Below are 26,501 nucleotides of genomic sequence, written 5' to 3'. Positions count from 1 at the left end.
TGCTGGCCAAGATGTTGACAGCCACAGGGACACACCCTGGCATCCTGCCTCCATCCTCAGGGGCTCTAGGACTGCACTGGGAACCTCATGAGTGGAGCAACCTAGAAAGAAAGAAAGAAAGAAAGAATCGGAGTGTTACTGTCAGTTCTGCTGGCCTTACAGAGTCACAACAGTCAGGGGCAAATGTCTCCCCTCTGTGCTGAGCTGTATTGGTGAGAGTACACCCAGCAGGGCCACCGAGACATTCGACTCCTCTTTTTGGCACAGCTGACACCATGTCTGTATACCAGGTCCAGTTTGGGCTCTCCAGTTCTGCAAAGGCACTAACACACAGCAGGGAGTCCAGCACAGGGACACCAAGATTGTCAGGGGCTGGAGAGGCTGCAAGAGCTGGGTTTGTTCAGCCTGGACAAGAGAAGACCAAGGGGGATCTTCATGCTGTGCACAGCTGCCTTATGGAGGGCACAGAGAAGACGGGGCTGGATTTTCTTGGAGGTGCACACTAATAGCATGAGAGGCAACAGGGACAAATTGCACAATGGGAAACTCTTCTTAGATGTTAACAAGAAACCTTTTTCTCCGTGAGGGTGGCTCAACTGCGGCACAGGGATCCAGAGAGGTTCTCAGATCTCCATCCTTGGAGATAATCCAAACTTCACTGGAAAAGGCCCCAAGATACCTCCTCTACTGCCACCTGCCTTGAGCACGGCATTGGAGCCCTACCTCCAGATGTCTCCCCCATTGCAGCCTCAAGGAATCTGCTATTCTGAGACTCTTGACAAAGGGACCAAGGCTTTGGGGATGTTGCCTCCACCACTGATCAAGGACAGGCATCTCAGAACCACCCATCGCCCTCAGAGGTCTAACTTCCTGTGAGCTGGCATCTCCCCTCTCTGCAAGGGTCTGCATAGGCACAAAGTGCAGAAATGGTTCTGACTGCTTTGATTAACTACCGATCTCTGAGGGATCGGAATGGACTAGGGTCTGAGATGGGAAGATGCAATGAGGGTCCGGATTCAACAGAAAGCCTTTAAGGAAGGAGAAGATAACTTTCTCCAGCAGAGTCAGGAAAATCCCAAAGATTCACGGAAGCATCAAGACCTTCCCAAACTGCAAGCCTGAACCTCAGCAGACAGAAAACACCAAACTGCAAGCAGCCCTGGCTCGCACCAGGATGCTCTAAGGTGAGAACACGGTCACCAACAGTCCTCATCCAGGTCTCCCAGTGTTACCAAAAGGCCCCAGGCAAGAAAGTGTCTCAAAGAGGGGGGGAATGGGGGAACTGTCACCAGCACGGACAAGAAGCAGTCTCGACAGGAGCCTCAGACAAACATATCCAAGGACACAGGTGCAGCTGGGACTGATACATCCTGAGAAAGTACAGATAAAGCAGCAGAAACCAGTTGGAGCTGAGATTAGGACCAAGACAGCTTTTCTCAAACAAGGAAGCAAGCCAAGTTGAGACCATGTATGGAAAAGTAGAGCAAAGTTCATGGCAAGACACTGAGTGACACCTCTTCTGACACCACGAGGGACCACCAGAGACCCCCACAGAAGACCCCCAGAGACTCAGACCACATGCGTAATGATTATGTAAATGTAGTAATTAGTTCTAGGAAATAGAATGAATATGTATAATCATTCCTGGAAATTTAATGTATATGATAGAGCAATATAAACTTTAGATGATGTGACACACAGGGTGCACGTAGGGTGGAGCTATCCCCCGTGTACCCGGCGCCGTAATAAAGAGAATGCCTGCTTCTTAATGCTACATTGGTGTTAAGGAGTTTTTCTCCTGATTTCGGTGACACCAGGGCTGCACAGCCACCAAGAAAGCCAGGGTGCCTAGGGAGGATCCAGGGTGCCAGGGACTGTACCCAGGGGTGCACTGACCCGAGGTGACACTGAAAAGCACAAGGACCAACTAAGGTCCAAGATGAGAAACAGCTTTTCCCAGGCTCAGCCAGAAGGAAAGCTGGGCAAAATTCATGAGAAATGGGGAAACTTCCCCAGATTCCCTGGCCTCGCCCATGGCTTTGGAGGCAGGCAGGGACCAGGGTCTTGGATAAAGCCCCCTGGATGATGTATCTTAAGGGTATGTTTGCTCTGTTCTGGCATACCAGCTTTGTGCTGCTTCATCCCACATGACTTTGATCCTGGTTTTGAAAAAATGACAAACCCCAAACCATCCCCCAAACCCCAGCTTCCTACACAGATCTGCCCAGTGCAGTGAACTCTCAGTGCAGGGGTGCAGAAGTGACTTCTCCAGTGCCCCATTTGAGATATTTCACTGCCTTTGGCACTGTCAGGAGATGTTCCTGCAGGATTTATCAGAAATTTTTGGAATATCACTGAGGTGAAGGGATGTGAGGGGAAATGTCTGCTCTCTCCCTGGCTGTGCCATTTCCATGGCAGTGACCTACTGAGCCCCCAGATGACACGAGCTGAGGTTACATTGGGATGTGCCACATCACAGGGAGGTCTCCCCAGTGTTGTGGGCGAGGCCCTCATTTCCCTGCAAGGCCTGGGCATTGCTGGTCACTGCTCACGCACTCCCCACCATTGCTCTTCATAGCAGCTCCATGGCAAGGAGAGGGGGCAGGATGCAGTGGGGCCTTGTTGGGGCCCCTCGTGAATAGGCAGAGGAGCAGGGGCATGCTGGAGAGGAATTTTGGGTCACAAGAACAGAAGAGCATCCCTCCTCCCTGGCTGGAGAGGTGAGAGAAGGACAAGGGGCAAGTGAGATGGAGGACTGCTGGACCCATACCATCAGCCTGGACCACAGTTCCTTGTGCCCAACACTCCTGCAGCTCTCCACCAAGGGTAAGGGCTTCGGGAGCTCCTTCCTGAGGTGTCACACTGAGACTGTTAACTGCAAAAACTGCTGTGGTGGATCCCAGGCTGTGGGGGTGGCGGAACAGGGCTTGGGGCTGCTGCGAGAGCCCTGCCTGAGGGTCCCCTGTGGCTTGGGGGACAATGTGGCAGCCAAGACTCCTGGGTCCTGCAGCTGAGGCTGCCCTAAGCCCCAAGGCTTCTGTGAGCCAGCTCCATTGCCTCTTGGATGGGGGGGAGGAATCCATGGCCAGGTTTCCCTGGGACTGGGTGCCCCTTTGGGATCTGGCTCTGGGAGGAAAGGGGTCCTGCATCCCACAGGCTGCAGTGTCCTGCAGCTCCTGGAGGGCTCTCAGGAGCCTGCTGGAAATGCCTTTGCTGGAAATGGATCATTCGCCTTGTAATATATCCAAGTCGTCTGCTTGTTTGGGAGAACCTCTGATCCTTCTCCCTGGATCCTCTTGTGCCTCCAACTTGGCACAGCATGTTTTGAGCTGAGATGCCATTACAGATGGCCACAGCCCCTGTCCTCCTGCAAACTGGGCTCAAACCTCTGCACCCAAAGATAGCATGTTTGGGAAAGCAGCTTGGAAACAGGTGGAGGCACAATCCCCACTGCAAAGGTCCTGGCTGACCCCAAGGATTTTTCTCTGAGCTGTGGTGGGCAGTGCTGGGGTGAGCCCAACACAGCCATCTCCCCCAGCCCCCTCACGACTCCACACCACTGCTCCCTAGTCCAGCCCTGGGGCTGCTGTGGGCAGGGGGCCAGGGCAGGAGGGGCGAGAGGACACTGCCCTGCCCTGCCCTGCCCTGCGGGCAGCAGGACGCTGCCCGCGGGCTCTGCCACCGCGGCCAGCCCCAGGGCCCCCACGCTGGCACCACGGCTGCCACCAGCACACGCCCCAACGCTGCCCCCCTCTGTTCCGCACAGCCCCCAGGGCGCAGGGCAGCCAGCAGCCCCGCGGGGACCCTGCAGCACAGCCCAGCCACGCCGGGGCAGCGGTGGCGCCCCGGGGCCCCGCATTGCTGGCCCACATGGCACTGCGCTGCCCCCAGGTCCCGCCGCGCCCCGCACTGCCGCCCACAACATGGCGCCTGACTGCGGGGGACGGGGCGGAGCTGGCCGCCAGGGCAGGAGGGCCCAGCGTTGCCATGGCATTGCCCCAGTGCAGCCCTCCTATTGGCTGGAAGGAGGAGGAGGGCGGGCATCGATTTCACTGATGGCTCTGTCAGCCAATTGCAGTCCAACATGGGGGAAAAAAAAGATGTCAAAGAAACAGGTGAAAGAGGAGCGGGAGCAAAGGAGGCGAGAAGCGATCGGGCGAGAGAGCGGGTACGAGTGGGTTTGGTGGGGCTGCAGGTGCGTTCAAATGGCGGCGGGTGCCCTCCCGCCAGGGCAGGGGCAGCAGTGCTGGCAATGGGGCTGCTTTGCTGCAGGGAGCTCCAGAAGGTGAAACCATGAAATAGGAGAATGCTTGTTGTCCTGGATGTGTGGAGGATTTTCTGGTTTTGTTCAGCATTGGGGAAGGAACCAGACTTCTGAGTTGTGGGAAGGCTTCTCCCTCTGCCTGGGACGTGAGGCCCTGCTGTCTTCAGGTTCATTATTGCTCATCCCATGAAATCATCTTTTTCAAAAATGTTGCCAAGAATTCCTTGCAGGCCTTTTTCCAATTCCTAACTTTTATGGGCTACGTGTAGGGACTACCTAGGCAAAAGCTAATCTTCTTTTGGGGTAGTACCTGGTACGTGATGGGTGTTTTCCTGCACTATGAGCATTGTGGGGCCACGAGGTGAATCAGGGAGGCCGTTGAGGAGCTGGCTGAGCCTTGGGGGAAGGCAGGGGGGAGCTGCAGGTGGCAAGAGCCCCATGGTCAGGGTGTGGGTACTGAGGTCACCACTGTCTATGAGAGCTGTGCCAGAAAATTACTGGTGTCAGGTTAATTCTTTCTAAGTAGCTGATAGGCCAGCAGGAGGCACATGGCTCAGCTGTTGATGATGAGGCCATTTCTGACTGAGTACCTGATAGGCCAGCAGCAGGAACAAGGCTTGTCTGTTGCTTGTGAGGTCACTTGTGAGTGATGACCTGATTGGATAGCAGGAGCTATGTGGCTGGAAAGGTGATTGTGAGGTCATTTCTACCTGAGCGGTTGATAGGGCAGCAGCAGGTCCATGGCTGGGATCTGTGTTTTTGAGATCATTTCTGCCTGAGGAGCTGATAAGGCAGGATTTGGTTCATGGCTGGGGAATTTATAGTGAGGTAACTTCTGTCTCAGAGTCTTCTAGGCCAGTGACAGAGACCTGGCCGTGAAGGTGAGTGTGAGGTGATGTCTTTCTGAGTCCCTACTAGGCCAGCAGCAGGCAGTTAGGCATGGGCGTTGCTTGTGAGGTCTCTTTTGTCAGAGTAGCTGCTAGGCCAGCAGTAGTTGATGGCTGGGGAAGTTATTTGGAGGAAAGTTCTGTCTCTGAAGGGCATAGGCCATCAGCAGGCATGTGGTGGGGGTATGGACTTGTGAGGTCACCTCTATGTGAGCAGCTGAGAGGTGAGGAGAAGACACATGGCTTGGATGTTGGTGGTGAGGTCACTTTTGGGTTTGTTGCGTGTGCTCAGAGGAGGGATTGACGACTGCAGAGCTCTACAGCGATACAGAAATGCAATTACTTAATCAAGCAGAAGTCGATGTTCCACACCATCTGACACACATTTTATTCCACTTTGTCATCATGAATTAGTACCACTACATTTCAAATGTGGATGATGTTCTGTGGTGAACATGGAGGTGGAGTATGCCTTTCCACTTGTTGCTAAGTAGAAGCTTGCAGCCTCCTCCCAGTCATCTAGGGAGTCCACCTAGACTTTTGTGGCTGCTAAATGAATCTAGTGCTGGTGTGAGCAGTGGTGTTAGTAATCTCTTACTCCCAGCATGTGTGTGCTTTAGAACTTGCCCCTGTCAAAAGAGCAGGGAGCTTGTGAGATTTTCCTGCAAGGTCCGAATGCTGTCTCTGTCTTTCAGGTGTCCACCTGCTTTTATGACACATTTGGAGATGTAACCCGTTTGAGGTCTCTGATTTTTCCATTCACGTATGCAGTCATTGTAGAATGGGTGCAAAGGCTGTTGGAGGAGACATAAGGAATGTCAGCCCCCAAAAAAGGTGTGGTCCACATTTTCAAAGTGGTTTCTTTTTCAGAGAAGTTGAGGCACAAGCGAGAGGCAAGAGCTGGCCTGATCAGCCGCTGTGAGAGCACTTCTTCTCTGCTTCCTGGAGGTGGGAAGTGAGCAGGCCCCGGGCTGTGAGTGGCTGTTCAGAGGCAGTGCCTGTTGCAAGGCCTTGGAGGCCTAGAAGGGAATGGAAGGTCTGTAGAGTTGGGCTTTGTGTGTTGTGGGGCACTTGCGGGTGCCCTGTCTGCTGCCGTGTGTGGTGCTGTGGCCTGTGTGTCGCTGATGCAGAGGCGTGTGTTGGCTGCCAACCCTCTGTGAGGTGCGGGGGTAGCAGTGTGTTACAGTGCGAGATGCCCTATGGTGGAGCCAGATGTTGGCCCCAGTGTTTTTCTGCTCAGCCTGGGAGTAGGTGTCTGGAGAGAGCAGTGCTCTGCTCCCAAGAGCCCAGCCTGCCATCAGAGAGTCCTTCTGGGAGACCTGGGTGAGGACTGTTGGAGACCATGTTCCCTCCTTGGAGCATCGTGGTGCGAGCCAGGGCTGCTCGCAGTGTGGTGGTTTCTGTCAGCTGAGGTTCAGGCTTACAGTTTGGGAAGGTCTTGATGCTTCCGTGAGTCTTTGGGCTTTTACTGACTGCCCTGGAGAAAGTTCTCTTCTCCTTCCTTAAAGGCTTCCTGTTGAAGCTGGACCCTCATTGCATCTTCCCATCTCAGACGCTAATCCACTGCGATCCCTCAGAGAGATAATCAAAGCAGTCATTGCCTTTTCTTGACTTTGTTCCTACGCAGACCCTTGCAGAGAGGGGAGGTGCCCCCTCACAAGAAGTCAGGCCTCTGAGGGCAATGGGTGGCTCTGAGACACCTGTCCTTGGTCTGTGGTGGAGGTGGCATTTCCAAAGCCACTGGTCGCTTTGGCCAGAGTCTCAGAATAGCAGATTCCTTGAGACTGCAATGAGGGAGGCATCTGGAGGTCGGGCTCCAACACCCTGCTCAAGGCAGGTGCCAGTAGAGGAGGTATCTTGTGGCCTTTTCCAGTGAAGTTTGGATTATCTCCAAGGATGGAGATGTGAGAACCTCTCTGGATCCCTGTGCGACAGTTCAGCCACCCTCACAGAGAAAAAGGTTTCTTCTTAACATCTCAGAAGAATTTCCCATTGTCCAATATGTCCCTGTTTCCTCTCTTGCTCTTAGTGTGCACCTCCAAGAAAATCTGGCTCTGTCTTCTCTGTGCCCTCCATAAGGTAGCTGTGCACAGCATGAAGATCCCCCTTGGCCTTCTCTTGTCTAGGCTGAACAAACCCAGCTCTTGCAGCCTCTCCTTTTATGCCGCACGCTGCAGCCCCTGACCATCTTGGTGTCCCTGTGCTGGACTCCCTGCTGTGTGTTAGTGCCTGTGCAGAACTGGAGAGCCCAAATGGGACCTGGTATACAGACATGGTGTCACCTTTGCCAAAAAGAGGGGTTGAATGTCTTGGTGGCCCTGCTGGCTGTGTTCTCACCAATACAGCTCAGCACAGAGGGGAGACATTTGCCCCTGCTTTGTGACTATGTAAGGCCAGCAGAACTGCCAGTAACACTCGATTCTTTCTTTCTTTCTTTCTAGGTTGCTCCACTCATGAGGTTCCCAGTGCAGTCCTAGAGCCCCTGAGGATGGAGGCAGGATGCCAGGGTGTGTCCCTGTACCTGTCAACATCTTTGCCAACATCGTGAGCCCTCTGTGAAAGCAGCTGCAAGTGAATGAGATGAGGCTACATATGGATGCGAAGGCTTCCATGAATGCGCCTGGCTTCCGTGGGTGACTTGGGGTGTGGGTTCACCCCCTGGTACCTCTGCTGTGCTGCAAATTCCATGTCCCACAGCTGCTGTTACTACCAGCCCGCTCAGCAAATGCTGCTGTGTCCCCTCCTTTTCCTCAAAGTTTGTGATGCCATATAGGATGAGTCCAAGACCCTTATACTAAATGCCAGCATATCTTGAGTGCCTTTGTGTGAGTGCCCCAAAGTGTCCGTAGCTTGACCTGAGGAAGTCTCATAGTTGTTGGGCTGCTGGCTCTGTGAGGGGTGAAGATGTGTGCAGGGACAGGTTGGCCGTGGCACCCAGCCCTCAGTGCTCTGTGAAGCCAGCTGTGGAGCCTGGACTGCTGCTGCAGAGGCTGCGCAGCCAGGAGAGCTGTCATTTCAGCAGCTGTCCAGTGTGGGGCTGTCTCATTGCTTGGGCCTCATGTCAAAGCCTCTGCACCCTTTTCCCCTTCCCTGGGGCTCCTTGTGTAAGTAACTAAAGGAAAGGAAGCGAGGTTACTTTGGGCTCAGGAGGCCTTCAGGACTCTCAACTGTTTCTGCGTTGTATCTGTATCTTTTGTATTACTACAGAAAATCCCCATGCCCCCATGTCTAGGTGGAGGTTCGTGAGGGGATGGAAGTGGAAAGCAGCAGCCTGCTCTGCCCAAAGCAAGCAGGATCCTTCCCTCCGAAAAGAGCAGTATCGTGCAAGGGGCCATCTCTGTGCCTGATCTTGTGCTGCTCATTTGCACAGGTCTTGTGAGCCTAGAGTACCTTGGCCACCTTGTGGTGGTATTGCAAGAGCTTGGCTGTGTGTGTGTGTTGAGGAGGCAAGGGAAGGCAGCGAGCAGAGCAGTGGCTGGGGAGTGTGCAAGTGGCGAGTGTCCTGCATGCATCTCTTCTTGCTGGCACTTGGTTGTATTGAGGAGAAGAGCCAGGTCTGTGGGTCCGAGACAGTGTGTTTGTAGACTAGGTGGCAGAGCAGAGGTCTGACATCAGGTTGATGGCTGGTGCAGTGCTGAGCTGATGTGACAGTGTGGGAAACCCTTTGCAGTGCAGCTGCTCCCTCAGCTGATCTCTGTCCCTAGAAATGCACTAGAAATGGAAGTGGCATCCTGCTGTCATTGTGCAGGTGCTGCAGTGCAAAGGCTCCCAGCTGGGACTTGATGGTACTAAAGGAAAAGCAAGACCAAGGCCAGTGCTAGGCCCATGGCTGCTGTTTGTGGTTGTGAGGTCACTTCTGCCTCAGTGCCTGATAGGGCAGTGCTAGGCCCATGGCTGCCGTTTGTGGTTGTGAGGTCACTTGTGGCTCAGTGCCTGATAGGCGAGTACTAGACCCATGGCTGCTCTTTGTGGTTGTGAGGTCACTTGTGGCTCAGTGCCTGATAGGCCAGTGCTAGTTACATGGCTGCTGTTTGTGGTTGTGAGGTCACTTGTGGCTCAGTGCCTGATAGGCCAGTGCTAGGATGTGGCAGCTGTTTGTGGTTGTGATGTCCCTTGTGTGTCAGTGCCTGATAGGCCAGTGCTAGTTACATGGCTGCTGTTTGTGGTTGTGAGGTCACTGGTGCCTCAGTGCCTGATAGGCCAGTGCTAGTTGCATGGCTGCTGTTTGTGGTTGTGAGGTCACTTGTGGCTCAGAGCCTGATAGGGCAGTGCTAGGCCCATGGCTGCTGTTTGTGGTTGTTAGCTCACTTCTGCCTCAGTGCCTGATAAGCCAGTGCTAGTTGCATGGCTGCTGTTTGTGGTTGTGAGGTCACTTGTGGCTCAGTGCCTGACAGGCCACTGCTAGGCCCATGGCTGCTGTTTGTGTTTTTGAGGTCAATTGTGCCTCCTTGGAGGACAGCTGTGGACAGCCAAGATCTTTTTGCCTTCTCTTGGAAGGGACAACAATTAACTTGGACTAGAGTACCACAGGTATTTACGGGGTCTCCAACTAGTTTTTCACGTATGCTTTAGAATGATCTTGTGGATATTGAGCTTCCAGTACATTCAGTGTTAATTCAATATGTGGATGATTTGTTAATAGCGAGTAAAGATTACGAGACTTGTTTGAAAGACACTATTTCTCTATGTAACGCTCTTGCAGAGAAAGGGCATCGAGCATCTCCATCCAAGCTCCAGCTGTGTCAACAAGAGGTAAAATATTTGGGGTTTATGTTGAAGGAAGGGCACAGATTAATTGATCCAGAATGGGTAACGCCAATTCTTGATATGCCCCGTCCTATAACAAAAAAGCAATTTAGGGGATTTTTAGGAGCTGTAGGATTTTGCCAACGATGGATTCCTGGGTTGGGAGAACTTAGCAAACCTTTAGCCCAGGCAACAAATAAGGAGGAGACAGAGCCTTTGGCCTGGAGTCCAGAAAAAGAGAAGGCTTTCATATCTGTAAAAAGGGCATTGGTCTCAGCCCCGGCTCTAGGACTACCAGATTATAGTAAACCATTTGAATTATTTGTTCATGAACGACAGGGAGTAGCAAGTGGAGTACTCATCAAAAACTAGATCCTCACCGTAGGCCAGTGGCCTATTACTCCACCCAACTGGATGCGGTAACCAAAGGCACACCAGGATGCATCAAAGTGATAGCAGCTACAGTGACCCTTATTGAAAAAACCTGTACTTTTGGGTCACCCAGTGACTGTGTATGTGCCACATGAAGTGGAACTGTTAATGAAACAACACGCTACTCAAGCACTATCCCCGCAGAGAGCTCATCACTATGAACTAATAATATTACTCGCAGATAATGTGACCTTAAAGAGATGCAACATCTTAAATCCAGTGATGCTATTACCTCCACCTGAAGATGGAGAGCCTCATCATTCCTGTGACCGGGTGGTTGTCAGTTGGAGCAAGCCCCGGGAGGATCTCCAAGATGAACCTTTGGGAAACCCAGACTTAGTTCTGTTTACAGATGGATCAATGGATCATCCTATTATTTGGACAGAAAACGCCATTCAGGCTGTGCTGTCACCAACCTCTTTGAGGTACTTGAGGCTAATCCCTTATCTCCGTCTGTAAGCACTCAAGGGGCAGAATTAATAGCATTAACCCAAACAGCAAAGATAGGTAAGCACCTGTGAGTAAATGTATATACCAACTCAAAATACGCATTTGGAGTATGTCATGCAACTGAGATGTTATGGAAAGAACAAGGATGTTTTACATCATCAGGAAAGAAAATAGCTAATGGAGAAGAAATACGTAATTTGCTAGAATTAGTCCAACTGCCCGAAGAAATAGCTGTAATACACTGCCCAGCCCATACTAAAGGCACTGGAGAAATTAGTAAAGGAAATGCTTTAGCTGACACTGATGCCGCTGTGAAAGTGGCCACCTGACAACTTTTGAGGGACTGTATGGTCGCAATTCCAATGATGGACCAGAGCAAATGGCCAAATTTAATAGACCCCAAAACCATGTATGAAAAAGACTGCTTGGCAGAAGAGAAAAACCAATGGGAAAAGTGGGAAGCAAACCAAAATGATGATGGAATATGGACAGTTGGAGGAAAACCAATTCTATGAAAGAAATATGTAATTACTGTAGCTAGGTGGTTCCACGATAAAGCTCATGGGGGAACAGAGGCAGTAGCTAAGCAGGTACCAAAAATATTGGCAGCTCCAGGAATTTATGCTGCTGCAAAAAGGATAAGCAAGAGCTGCCCGACCTGCCAAAAGTTCTCAAGCAGCAAAGCAAGCTCAGAGTTAGGGGGACGACCGTGGGCCTACTTCCCTTTTCAAAGGCTACAAATAGATTACGCGGATATGCTGGCTGCCAATGGGTAAAAACATTTGTTAGGGATAGCAGATCAGCTATCAGGCTGGGTAGAGACTTTCCCAACAAGAAAGGCTGATGCAGGAGGGGTAGTAAAAGCCTTACTAAAAGAAATCATACCCAGGTATGGGGTTCCAGAAGCCATTGATTTCCAACAGGGACGCCCATTTTACAGCAAACATAATCGATCAATTATATAAATCACTGGGAATAGAGAAAAACCTACATACCCCTTACCACCCACAGTCTTCAGAACAGATAGAAAGAATGAACAGAACACTAAAAGAAAAAAATTGCAAAAGTATGCACACACACTAACCTAAAATGGCCCGAAGCCCTAGATTTAGTCCTATGGGATGTTCGAAATGCTCCGCAACAACCCATAGGACTAACACCAGCAGAAATTCTCTTTGGGAGACATTTAGCCATCCCAGGGACTTATATCCTGGCTAAGACCAGCCTGTTGGACAGAGATGAACAGCTAACCCAATATGTTCTAGGTATCCAAAAAAGGTTTGCAAATCTTAAAAAATATGCTCAATGGTATCAATCCACACCACCTGAAATACAAGTGCACGATATACAACCTGGAGATGGAGTACTGGTAAAAGTATTCCCACGAAAAACTAAGTTGGAACCAAAGTGGGAAGGACCCTACACTGTATTGTTAAGTTCTTATTTTGCTGTTAAAGTTTTAGGAAAAGAGAATTGGATTCACCACTCATACATGAAACGAATAGTGGAATAAGAAGCGAGTACGGCAAGTGTCACTATGGAGCAATGAAGACAACCACACATGCTCCCTGGATGTGCCTAATATTGTTTCTAACGACAGGTTCTGGATGGATTTGTATACAGTTAATAAGATGAGATAATTATGATACACAAAGTTATACTGCAAACAATACCAAAGGAAACCAAATTTGGTTTAACTATTCAGGGCTAGGAGTGAGTGAATTCAGTTTAACCTTTTGTTGTATGTCAGCAAATTTACATGAAACAGTATTGACAGAAACTAAAAGCAGATGCTGTAAAAAACAGTGTAAAACTGACCAAAAGTGGTGTATATCTGTATCCGCGAAGAGAGAAATAGAAGCCCAGGTCTCCTGTGTTAGCTCGGATCAATCCAAACCGACCCCCCTGGATCGATCAAGAATGACTCCCTCGAGTAAAATGTCTCCCATAATAGTAAAGGCAGGACCACATGTAGTTAGAAATACAGGCCAACAACAAGTGTTATTTAATCCATCCTGGTCTCTTAAACGAGTAGAACTATTGATGCAAATTAACATCTCTACAATCAAACCAGCCTGTTCACCGTTTCTAAGTACCTCCTATGCGGGATGGTCAGCACGGTTGCATAGGTGAACCCTCACCTCTCCAAAACGAACGAGGAGGGATGTGACCGGTGTGATAGGGGCAGGATTAGGAGTTTTAAATAGTATAGATGCCGAAGTGCTCATGAATAAACTAAGTACAGCAACAAGTGATTTGCACAGATTAGAACATCCATTGCATTCCTCTTTATTAGCATTAGGAACTAACCAATGGCTCTTATCTGATGTATTACCTCAATGGGAAAGAATTAATGAAAGAGACCACCAGTTAATTGTAAATGCGCTTGGTGTAGCCCAATATAATGTTTCTCTAGCTCTTAGTTGTATCCAAGCTCAGCTGTGGATGCAATCTGTGGTAGCAGCAATTATTAGAGAAGGTGAAGAGGGCACCTTACCCACTGAAATTCGAAAGGTAATTTGGGATAATGCAACTAAATTTGAAAAGGAATTGCACTCTTGGTGGCGTCTAGTCAATTTTACTTATGACCCCATCAACAATAAGGCTATAGCTTTTGTCTTAACAATACGCAATGCTTTGGTATACACCATATACCCAAACATTGTGCTGGGATTAAATCACAATGGAGCTATACTGAATCCGATAGAACATAGAGTGTGGGCCCAACAAAACAGAAACAAATGGCAAACTGTTGATGTTAACACATGTGTTGTATGGGAACAACAAGGATTTATTTGTGAGAGTAATACCATCAAAGCCCAAGACATTTGTCTTGATACTGAACAAAATGTTTGTCATTTTGAAATATATCCCGAAGAAACCCCTGAAACCTTACTTGTATATATTGGAAAAGGATGTGTTTGTATGAGAATCCTCTGTGATCTTGTATTTGTAGATAACATTACTGTAGACACAAGTTATCACTCAAATATTTGTGTTTGCAATTTTACTAGAATTATGGAATGTGACTTTAATTATTCAGCTCCTGTTGTGCCTTATCAATTATTACAATCTAATTATACCTTAAGTCAAGATTTATTGCCTACCCGCATCGGAATGAATCTTACATTGGTGAAGAAACTACTGCAACACGATGACCTGTATCAACTGCTAAAACGCATCCGAAACAACAGACAAAAAACTAATCACCGTTCAACATGTTACAGAAGAGATACACCACATCTTGGAAAGAGTGAAGAAGGATGGAGAATGTCATTGGTGGGAGACTCTTCTGGGATGGTCACCAACCACAACAGGGACCTATAATCACGTGGCACCCAGTAGTAGTTGTGTGAAGTTTAACCATGTTATGCTTATTATTTATGATCATATTATTGTGATCATACATAATCTGTTACTACGATACATACATACATCATTGTTATTATGATCATACATAAAATTATGGAGAGTGACAGTACGCCTCGAAAGGCTTCGAGAACTCTGCTTAACATATTAGCAGGGATGCTTAATAAAAACAAAGGGAGGACTGTTAGAGAATATTGGACTGAAGCTGTCTAGAATTAATCACTTAGCATAACTTGCTTAGCGTTAGTAGCTAAATTTGCTGAAGCCTGAGGCCACAAGCTATGACCATTCAGCTAGATATGTTGAACTTTTAGCTAGTTAAGTAAAAGAAGGCTCCAAAGCAGGTTCAAGTTGGAGAGAGAAGGGCAGGAGGGGGGACTGTAGAGAGAAACAAGCAGTTTAACATTAATGAGCACCAGCAGGGAGATGGACTTTAACGTAGGACACAGAAGGAAGAAACAAAGGAACCACAAGACTGATTCTGGAGGACAAGATAAGGAAGTAGAAGAGCCAGACAACTATGCAAGAAAGCAGTAACCACAAAGACTGGTTCTGAGGGACAAGATAAGGGAGTAAAAGAGCCATCAACACCTATGCAGAAGTGTGATAAGAAGTAAAGAACACACCTGGAAACTACGGAAAGGACCAACTGGGAGCTGTAAGACCCCGAACTCTAATATTATGATTGGTTCAGAAGTATGGGGTGGATACTAGATTGGAAGGGTATAATTACCCAGGGATTTGTTCAAACAGGGTCCCTCTTTGGAGACACCCAGCTCAAGCTGTAATTACCACACGTGTGTCATTAAAATTTATTTTGATCTGATCTGACTTTGAACTTCTGTCTCAGTGGGAACCTAGGGTTGGACCCTGTTATGGTGGCCAGTGAGCCTAATTGTCCATAACAGTAAGGCATCAGTTGCCATTGTAATGTGACATATGTTTTTGCCCAAATCACAGAGCAGACCTACTTCTCATATGACTGAAGAAATGATGTCTTATTTTTGCACTGTTTAACGCATCAGGAACACTTGGAGTAACCTTCCATCAACTAGACAGCTTTCTCAAACGGAACACCAAGCATCTGTCTGAAATTGGAAGATGCTTAGAAGAAAGAGAAGGAATGATGATCTATTATAATAGTTAATTGATTTGGTTAGCAAAAGTGGAAACCAGCCTTACTGAACATCATGGGTATGATATCTCTAAAGGTTGGTCACCAAAAGCGACCACTGTATTGTGACTGATGTTACATTCTGTGCTCATCCTGTTAATGATCCATGTATCGATCCCCACCTCTGCCCAAGCTGGAGATCCATTCCCAGCCAGAGAGTTGGACGCTGACCTCCCTTCAACTCCCTGGACTGCTCCCCCCATGCCCCTTCCCCCTCCTGGGGGGCTGGAGCTGCCCCAGGCCAGGGCAGTTGGCCAGCACCAGAGCTGGGATAGGGCATGGGGGGACAGGGAGTGCGGGGGGTTTCAGGGCAGGGTGAGCAGCCCTGCTCGGGGCTCCCTGCTTCCCAGAGAGCCTTTCCCCAGCTGAGTGTGTGTGTGTAGGCCTGGCCGGCTGTTCCTTCACCCCTCCCCGGCTCCCCGCAGCGCCCCGGGCTGTCAGTGCTTCTCTGCAGCATGAGCAGGCTGTGGGGCCATGGGGTGACTCTGCACTGGCCATGGCAGAGCCAGCTGGCCCAGCAGCATTGCACCTGACACCCCCCCTCCCCAGGGTCTGTGGCTGTGGAAGATGCTCAAAGCAAACACGGTATTTCAAATGGCTCAGGAGGGGTTCAGGTGTGTCCTTGCAGCCAGCCCATGGTTTGTAGGTGGATGACAAGAACCACTCTGGAGTGTTCCTTCCCTGGGCCCGCTGAGTCCCTGCTGGCTCTGCTGAGCTTGCAGAGCCCTCACTCAGTGCCTTCTTTGGTTTAGCCCTTTGCTTTGGGTGCCTGCACTTGCTTTTGTGAGTCTCCACTCACTGCCCATCCCAGGCACACGCTGACCCTGGGAATGCCCTGTGCTCCCCCGGTGACTCCATATTCCCTTCCAGAAGGACGGGCATCTGTCACCAGCCCTGTAATATGTGAGACAGTCCCTGGCAGATACCACTCCCCCTCTCCAGGGGTACTCGGCACCCACAAGTGAGGGCAGAATCCTGCCCTCATTTCCTAACACATCACCCTGTGAGCGCATCCCCCTTAGCCCATGGAGAGCTTATGTGCAGCAAAAGGCCTTTTTGGGTGCAACTCCCTCAGCACATTCTTGGCACCAGCTTTGGAAGAAGAGCCCAACCTTCAGGCTCTGTACTGAGGAAATCCCCTTTTATTACAGAGATGCTACTTGGGAGGCCAGCTCTGCTGCCGTGGTAGACAGATGAACAGAAGGCCTCTGGGTCAGACAGATGGACTTTGTGCCTCTGGAGATGAATTCCAGCAGTTGTGTACAAACATGAGTCTCACAGACAGAACAGCCAAAGCACACGAGTTGCCTGAGATAGACTGTATATTGCTTGTGACTAGAGCTGGGCAACTTTTTGCTGCTAAAATATTAGCAACTGAATCAGTTTCTTCAGTGCCTCCTTGAGCTCCTTGTTCCTCATGCTGTAGATGAGGGGGTTCACTGTTGGAGGCACCACCACGTACAGGACAGCCACCACCAGATCAAGAGCTGGGGAGGAGAGGGAGGGGGGCTTCAGGTAGGCAAATAAGCCAGTACTGACAAACAGGGAGACCACGGCCAGGTGAGGGAGGCACATGGAAAAGGCTTTGTGCCTGCCCTGCTCAGAGGGCATCCTCAGCACAGCTGTGAAGATCTGCATGTAGGACAGTACAATGAAAATAAAACACCCCAAGGCTAAACAAATACCAACCACAAGAACCCCAGCTTCCCTGAGGTAGGAGTCAGAGCAGGAGAGCTTGAGGATGTGGGGAATTTCACAGAAGAACTGCTCCACAACATTGCCTTGGCAGAGTGGTATTGAAAATGTGCTTCCAGTGTGCAGGGCAGCATAGAGAAAACCACTGGCCCAGGCAGCTGCTGCCATTTTGACACAAGCTCTGGTGTCCATGAGGGTCCCATAGTGCAGGGGTCTGCAGATGGCAATGTAGCGGTCATATGCCATGACCGTGAGAAGAGAATACTCTGCTGAGAACAAGAAGAGAAACAGAAAGACCTGGGCAGCACATCCTGAGTAGGAAATGGCCTTGGTGTCCCACAGAGAATTGGCCATGGATTTGGGGACAGTGGTGGAGATGGAGCCAAGGTCGAGGAGGGAGAGGTTGAGGAGGAAGATGTACATGGGTGTGTGGAGGCGGTGGTCACAGGCTATGGCTGTGATGATGAGGATGTTGGCCAGGAGGGCAGCCAGGTAGATGCCCAGGAAGAGGGAGAAGTGCAAGAGCTGCATCTCCCGTGTGTCTGCAAATGCCAGGAGGAGGAACTCGTTTGGGGAGCTGCTGTTGAACATTTGCTCCCCCGGGCATGTGGGTCTGTCTGAGGAGGAAAAGACAGTAAAAACTCAGAGCAGGCTTCTCTGAACTGAACCCTTCCATTTCTCATAGTACCCCCCGCCACACACATGCATTTCCTCTGTCCTTCTTCTTCTTTCAGAATCCTTGCTTGAGCTCTGTTTGTGCTGGCTGTGTTTGCCATGCTGAGCAGGGATCCCTGCCTGTGGTCTCCAGAAGAGCCCGTTCTGCTCTGCCGGGGGTGTAAATGGTGGTGTCAAACAGTCCCAGATATTCGGTGGTATACCTGGGGATTGGTGCCGTGAGCTCAGCAGAGGGAACTTGGTCCAGTGACCCAGTGGGACTGTTCTCTATTTGCCATAATGAGAGCTGAATACAGCACTCATGCCAGCTGTCTCAGAAAGAGAAGACCCTTGTGAGGGCTTCATCTCCCCCAGCCTTGCCCTCTTCAACAGAGGTGTCTGTAGCTGAACCAGTCACACCATCGCCCACTCTAGCAAGGGAGAGAAGCAGCCAAGTGAAGGCAGGGGGTGACCTCACACTTTCTGGACGTCTCTGTTCCAATGAGATAGACTCTGTGCTCATGTCAACTTACTGTCCGCACCCTTCCTCCAGGCACTGCAGTGGGAATGGGAAGTGACTAGCTCTGATGTGCACATCCTGCAGCAGATTACGTCCACTCCTTCTGTGAAAGGGCTGCTCAACATTTTGAAACCCATTTTCTTCAGAAAATGATCTTCAGGGCAGGGGTCAGTTTATGTATTTATTTAGTTTTTAGGTGCCTCCATCTTACCGTGGGAGCATTCTCTGACGGGGTAGAAACCTTTGGCATTTCAGTTGCTCTCAGCATGAGCACTCATGAATGCCAAGAGGAAATAAAGAGCTCACTGTGACTTTGTACAAAGTCGCAGGATCTGGTCTGTCAATAAGGTTTTCCCCTCTTCGTGCTGCACTTGCACCTCCCTCAGCTAAAGGACAATCAATCACACTCACAAATTCCTCTAAGAAAGAAAGTGGACTGAGCTGAGAGTGGAGGAGTTCAGTTCCACAGTGAAGATTTCCAAATTCTTCTCTCTCAGCCCAGAGATGGACAGAGTGAAGAGTGTATCTGACTGACATATCACATAAATGCTAGAGGGAAGCTGCGTATTTCTGGAGGGCAGCTTCCAAGTTGGCAGGACACCCCAGAGAAACAGTCAAGGGTCCAAAGGTGGACTCTCCTTAAAGGAGAGTCAGCTGATTACCCAACCTGATGAAATGCATTGTCAGCAGCCTCACGGGTTGGAAAGGGACTGGCACTTCTCACTGCCGTGAAGACCACACCACCCAGAACACAAAGGGTCAGTGTCTTAACTGCAGCTGAGCACTCCCATCATTCTGAGAGATCAAAAGGTCTGAAAGAAACCTCAGCAAGTCCCTTCATCCCCACTTCAGCCTACAGACAGCATCAACATCACCTTCTCTGGCCTCATGAGGGTTTGCCTGATCTGCTCCTTAGGACCTGCAAGCACAGAGATGCCCCTGGACAGTGTCCTGCCTGTGGGAGCTTTCTGTAGGGCAGAACCAAGTGCACAGAGCATGGGATGGGGTCTGTAAGCAACAACCAGGAAAAGACATTGGGACAGAGAAAGAGCTCCCAGCAGGGACAGCTCCAGGCATCAGAGCTGGGTGGTGAATGAGAGGGAACTGCTTCTAGAAACATCGTGGGAGGATGGATTTGGGCAGGTCATGGTCAGTCCCTGCAATGCCCACACCTTCCCCAGCGTGCTCACTTCTGCCCTGCAGAAACCTCTCAACAGCAGGGCACTGTCCAGGAGCATTCCCGTTTTTGGAGGTGCTAAGGAGCAGGGCAGATAAATGCTGCTGAGGCCAGCAAAGGGGAAGCTGGTGCTGTCTATAGACTAAGGGATGGGTGCAGGGACTTTCAGAAGTTCCTAGCAGACCCATTGACTGCTCATTGAAACTGAAACTCTTTCAGGAAATCCCTGCCTTCACCGTCCTCTTGAAAAGTTCCCTCTGAAACGTCCTGTGCATGAGCTAGAGCTAGAGCTGTGAGCAGCCCTGACCCATGCAGCACCATCTCAATGCAGAAAGAACCTGCCCTGCTGGGGTCAATCCTCCTTGCAGCGCTGTGGGGAGCTCTCTGGGCAGGGTGAGTGCTGACCCTGGCACGCAGCAGAGTCACTGCCCCAGGCACACAGCACCCTGGGGTGCAGGGACACTGCTCTGAATTATAGCCCATGCAGACCTGGGTGCACTCTCTGGCTTCATACCCCTGCAGCATCCCGGCAAGACGGTAGCAGGATGCCCTGTCCCTGTGATGGTGTGGCTGGGATTCCCTGCTTTAGAAGCACCTCCTCCTCCTCTGCACTCAAGAAGAAAGGAGCGATCCTAAAAAACCTAGCAGTCATGGGACGTGATGGGTTTAGAAAACCCCTCCAGGAACTCCAGCAGTATTGCTCTACAGCCAGAGACTTACTGTGTCAGGGGCTGTGAAGATTTCTCCCTCCGTGAGCTCTCCTCTCTCCTTCCACTCCACACTGCCTTTCACTTCTCTCTGTCTTGTCTCAGCTCATGTCAGCAAGAGCAGGCAGTGCCTGGAGCCCTGCTGCTCTCTGCAGAGGAGATGCTCTTGCACAGAGCTGTCTCTCGGCAGTGCTGACCTGTTGCCATGAGCTCCCTCTGTCCCAGTAGACTGGTCCCACTTGGGAACAGTGGCCTAGCTGAAGGTGTGACTTCATTTCTCCTTTGTACTCCCTTCTCTTGGGAAATGTTCACTGAGGTAGACTAAAATAATCACTGACAGTCTCTCTCTAAAGAGTGAAGAGAGACTGATTCCAGCATTGCAATTTGTCTCATCAGAAGATGGTTATCTACAGGAGATCGAAGCGTCCCACTCTGGAAGACCCTCTTCCCATCTCTTTACTAGGTAGGATACCTAGACATGGACAAGAAGAGAATTCATTTACCCATGGTTCAGGTATTGATTCAGATGAGTCAATCTGGGCATCTTATGCCAGGATAGAAACCCCTGGGCTGGAGTGGGATTCAGATCCCTCCCGTGAACTCCACACACAGGAGGTGGGATTGCCCTTGCCAAAGCTGAAGTGAGCACAACAGAGATGTGGGCACACAAGCTCCTTTTCTAAGTCTCCAGTATAATCAGTGGAGATGGAGGATGGGAGTCAATTGCTCACACACAAACACCTGGTGACATTTGAAGAGACAGAGGTGGTGCAAGGCATGTGCCAGGGTCTGCTTGCTCTGATGGAGCAACTAGGAGACCTGCGTCCTTCTAGAGCATGAGGTTGGGGCCAGGTGGGGGATTTTCTTGGCCATCTGAAATGACACTGGATGCCTACCACTGCTCCTAGAGCTCCACTCACTAGGAAGCTGAGACTCATGCACATCTCTACGTTGCAAACATTTAATGTAATTCAATGCAGACCCTTGATTTAATGACATAAAAATCAGCCATAGGCAAGGCCATGTCAGATGCCTGGGGTGTCCAGCACAACCACAGGTCTCTAGCAGATCCAGCATGGGACCTACAGGAAAGCCATGTCCTTTTGGAGTGGTGGCTGGGCAAATGCCCCAGGGCCTCTCTGGTTTCCTACCTGTGCCCAAATAACTGAATGCCACCACTGCCTTTAGGCAAAGTCCATCCCATCTACATCCAAGCAGCTGCATAAATGGGAGGCACATCACAGCAAGGCCTTCACTGTAGTTTCTGCACTCTCAGACCCTTCAAGATCTCCTACTCCTGAACCTCTTCTCATCCCAGATGATATGAACAGGGACTGTGCTAATGATCTCCACAGGATGGCTGCATCACAGGCTGTCAAGGCCCAGGGACTTCTTCATTGGCACCTTGTCCTTCCTGGAGATCAGCTGACCTCTATCACAGGCCCTGTGGAGCTACAAAGTCAGCTCAGGCAGCAAATCCCTTTCCTGCCATTTCTGCACAGCCCAGCTCTGCTTTCCTCTGGCCTCAGGTACTGCATGGTTTGCTCCCTTAGTGGGAACCTCCTTTCACCATTATATTGCCACCTCCTTCATGGTGGCATACAACTGACCATCACCATCATCATCCAAGCCATGTGGCTGCTGCTGGTCTATGAGCTGCTAAGGCAGGAGTGACCTCACATGCCCATGCCCCAGCCATGAGGCTGCTGCTAGCCTATCAGAGGCTGAGTCAGAAGTGACCTCCCAAGCAAGAACACAAGCCTCGTCCATCAGAGAAGAGGAAAGGCCATCAGCAGCTGTGTGGGTTTGGTAGATGATTGTAAGGTCCCCTCTATCTGAGCAGCTGATAAGCCAGCACTTGGCTAATGCTTGGGGCAATTGTTTGTGAGGTCACTTCTGCCTGAGGACCTGATAGGCCTCCAAGCAGCACAGGGCTAGGATGTTGATTGTGAGGTCATTCAGAACTGAGTAGCTGATAGGCCAGAAACAGTTACATGGCTTGGATGGTGACTGTGAGATCACCTCTATCTCAGCCTCTGATAGGCCAGCAGCAGGCCCATGGCTCAGGTGAGGATTGTGAGGTCATTGCTGCATGAATACCTGACTGGATGGAAGCCAAGACCATGCTGAGGTCATTTCCATAAGGGCAGGTGAAAGACCAGCAGCAGGCCCATTGGCTTGGTAGGTGATTATGAGGTCAGTTGTGTCTGATCAGCTGATAGGCCACCAGGAAGCTGATGGCTGGGGACATTTTTATGAGATTAGTTGTTTCTCAGAAGTTGCTTGGATAGTAGGAGGCCCATGACCATAAAGGTGAAAGTGAGGTCCCTTCTGTCTCTGCAGGTGATGGACCAGGAGCAGGCACATGGGTGGGAAAGTGGCTGTGAGGTGACTTCTATGGATGAAGCTGATAGACCAGTACTTGACTCCTGTCTGCGGTAAGGGGTTGTGAGGTCCTGTGTGCCTGAGAACCTGACAGGCCTCCAACAGGCACAGGGCTCGGATGTGGGTTTTGTGGTCTCTCCTGTCTCTGGTGAGTGCCACTTGCTCTGTACAGAGAGTGAGGACTGGCATGGACAGCCCTGGGCCGTGAGTGGTTTTGGGCCACTGGACTCTGCGCAAGACAGGGAAATATCTTTTTTAGTGGTGCAGGCCTGATAATACCAGAGATATTTAGAAAATGTCAATAAAAAATGAAAGAAGAGAGAAATTAAGAAAATGATCTAAAGCGGAGAAATGTTTTGTTACACTTTCCAGCTTTTAAATATTTGTGTTCTTATTGTCTTTCTTTGCTTTGTTGTCTTTTTTTTAATATATACTGGTCTTTTATTTATTTATTTATTTATTTTGAAAAGGAAAGTGATTTCCAGAATTGGGGTGTGATCCAGTCACAAGGTCACTGATGGCTGGTGCCATTGTAGGTGTCCTGGTCCCCTCTGCTCAGCCTCCATCTGCAGCTCCAAGGGGTTCTGGTCTCCTGCAGGTCCCCTGTGAGAGCTGCCAGGCCCAGGCAGGTATCTTAGATACACCAGGACCTCTCCAAGTGCCACTGGATGCTTGTGGTTAGAACAGAGCTCTGCCTGAAAAGGTGAAGAAGAGTTTTCAACATTTAAAAAATATGAACACACTTTCACCAGCTAAAAGGACTGACTACTTTTAAAGTCCACTTTTCCCATGATAAAATCATGGAAATGTTCAGGCAGGGTGTGAATCTCAGGAGAAGAAATACTAATCTGCCCCCTGAACCAGTGTTACTACTGCTCTGTCTATTATGCTGTGGATATAGTCTCAGTAATTTCTCACATATTTTCACATGCCTTGATTAAACTGATCCTTTCTAAAGGCATCTTTGCATCAGAAGATCTGGACATATCTTACTCTTTATCCATCAGATACCTCTCAACTCTATAGTTGCTGCTCTGAGCTTCAGGGAGCCTGAAGCTTGCCTTGTCTTGCAGGAGTCTCATTGCCTCTTTAGCCAACTCCTTTAGTTCTCTTTCTATCTATCTGTCAAAAAACACGTCAAGGAGGGTTATTCCTTGTGGAAAGTGGCCCTCACTGGAGATAGCTTGGACTTAACATACAGTTGAGGAGTGTATTTGACTTTTTATTAAACTGCATCATATTTTATTTTTGCTTGTTTGCAATTAAGAAAAATCCTCCTGTGCCTGCAGCTAGTTGTCTAAGGAAAGCAGGTGGGAATTGGTGCATATAAACTGTAACATTCAGCTACAGACTCAAGTGGAAAAAGGTTAAGTTTTAACAGGAGTGAGGTAAGTCCCCAGTGGCTGATGAGAGAAATGACACAGTTGGGGAGGTGAGGAGGAAAGTTGTCCATAAAGGTCTCATATTGAAAATACTGATTTTCATACAACTCTGGACTTCATTAGGAGACCCTCTGGGTCAGTATGAATCGGAGAATGCAGATATCACTTATTCTGTAAGCTGAAAAAACTTAAGAAGCAGAAATCCTTCTTTCTCGGGTGCTCCCCATCTTACTCTTTTCAGTTCACTCCTGAATCCTCTCCAATTAGCCCCATGAGAATTGAAGAACTGAAGAAAATTAGGGGGAGAGACATGGCTCCTTAGAGGTTTTTGCATTTTAATGGCCCCTTGAGTGTATTTGGTGCTGAGTCCATGAACCTCAGATACTGAGAGGAGATTGAACAAGCCTCTCAAGAAGTTAAAGTCAGAAGTAAATCCCAAAGTTTCTCGGAGTTGTAATGGGTCCCACTGAGGGACATTACTGACAAAGCCTCTCTGGGGGCTGATGAGAGCAGAAAGTTGGAGGCCCTGATTGCAGGTAGGCAAAGACAATGCGCAGGTGGCTCTGATGCCAAGTAAGCCTTGATGTGTTTTATCAAGCAGAATGGCCAGGCACTGACACCCGGCCCCTGAGCAGGGTGATCCTTTCCTTCACGCTTTGCTCAGGGCTCTTCCTGGGGGCAGTGTGCGGATGGGGGTGTGCAACGCCAAGTACAGGACAATACAGCACCTCTTGGGCTCATTGGGGACAAGGAGGCAGCAGGCTACAGTGCTATAGGGAAACACTGTCTTCTCATAGGTCTTGGTGGCAGAGACACCATCCATAGCCAAGAGGACAAAGACCTCACTTTGTTGGGAGGTTGATTTTCCTTGAAACGCAAAGCCAGGGGCTGATCACAGACCCCCTCTGAGTCACCTGTTGCACCACAGCACTACCCTTCAAGTGACATTTCCATTTCCTAATATCACATCTGAACCCTACAAGCTGCAGTTTGTGGCTGTTTCCCCTTCTCGTGCTGTTTCCCACTACCAAGAAAAGCTCCACCAGCTCTGAAACCACCCTTCAAGCACTCACACACTCCTACTCTACTGCCCTTCGCCTCCACTTCAGCAGGATAAAGAAGCCCAGCTCCCTCAACCTCTCCTCATAGATGGGGTTATTCCCCCCCTAGGCACAGAACTTGACACTTCTCTTGCAAAACTTCATGAAGTATCTGTTGCCCGAATCACCCAAGTTTCTCAAGGGCCTTCTGGACTGAAGCACCTCTGTGTCCAAAACAAAACAAAACAGTGCCAATGGGGAAAGAGTAAGCAGGGGTGGGCTGGTTGTATGGGAGGGGATCAGGATGGTAAAAGAGACAAACTTAAAGGAGGAAAAAAAAAAAAAGGAAATTAAAAGTGAAGCAAAGGGTTGATCAGGGCTGTGTTGGGGATTCCTGCCAAGAAGCTCTGCATCTTGAACCATTCTGAATGTAGGAGGACAAGAAAGCAGACCTACTTCCACTGTCAAAGGGAACCTGCTTGCTTCCCCGACATCCATAAGTGAAGAGCCAGAGGGGGAAGAATCATGTACTCCTTCAGGGTGGAAGAGACCTCAGGAGATTCCTAGCCCAATCTCTTTGCTCACAGCAGGGTCAGCTCTGTGGTCAGACCATGTTGCTCTGGACTTGATCCAGTCTGGTCTTGGAAACCTCCAAGGGAGGAGACGGCACAGCCTCTCTGGGCAACCAGTTCCAGTGCTTGGCCATCCTTTAGTGGAAAAGCTTTCCCTCATCTCCTGTGTCAATGTCTCTTGTTTCAGCTTATGCCCATTGTCTCTTGTCCTCCCACCATGCATCAGGATGAAGAGCCTGCCTCCGTCTTCCTGATGACCTCCTCATAGCTATTGGAAGGCTGCTGTGAGATCCCTCCAAAGCCATCTCTTCTCCAGGTTAAAAAAGTCCCATTTCCTCAAAGAGCATGTGCCCCAGCACCCTGAGTATCTTGAGGGCCTTCTGCCAAACTCACTCCCAGTTACCAACTTCTTTCTTTTTCTGGGGACCCAAAACTGGATGCAGTATTCTATATGTGGTCTAATGAATACTGACTAGAGGGGGATCATCATTTCCCTCGACTTCCTGGCTGTGCTCCTGGTCATACAGCCCTGGATGCTTAAGGCCTTCTTTGCTGCCAGGGAACTCTGCTGGCTCATATTTTGCCTTCTGACCACCAGGGCCCTCAGGACTTTTGCTGCAGTGCTGCTCCCCAGGCACACAGGCCCCAGCCTGTGACACTACGGAGTGTTGGCCTATCCCACGTGCAAGACCTGGCATTTGTCCCTGTTGAATTTTGCGATGTTTCTGACAGCGCATTCCTCCTGCCTGTCTCCGTCCCTCTGAATGGCAGCCCTCAAGCATATCACTGGACCCTCCCCTCCCATCTGGCATCATCTACAAACATGATGAGTGTTGCCTCCTCCATGTCACTAAGCAAGATGATGAACAGGACAGGTTGCTGGAGAGATCAGTGGTGCTCCACTTCTCCCTGACCTCCAGAAAGAGCACTACCCATTCACCACTGCCCTCTGAACCTCATTATCCAAGCAGCTTTCTACCCATCTGGTTGTCTATCCCTCTAGACTTCAATATTCTAACTTGCATACAAGAATGCTGTTGAAGACAG

This window comes from Apteryx mantelli, chromosome 20 (assembly GCF_036417845.1).
Source record: "Apteryx mantelli isolate bAptMan1 chromosome 20, bAptMan1.hap1, whole genome shotgun sequence".
Classification (NCBI taxonomy): Eukaryota; Metazoa; Chordata; class Aves; order Apterygiformes; family Apterygidae; genus Apteryx; species Apteryx mantelli.
This window is presented reverse-complemented; position numbering follows the sequence as displayed.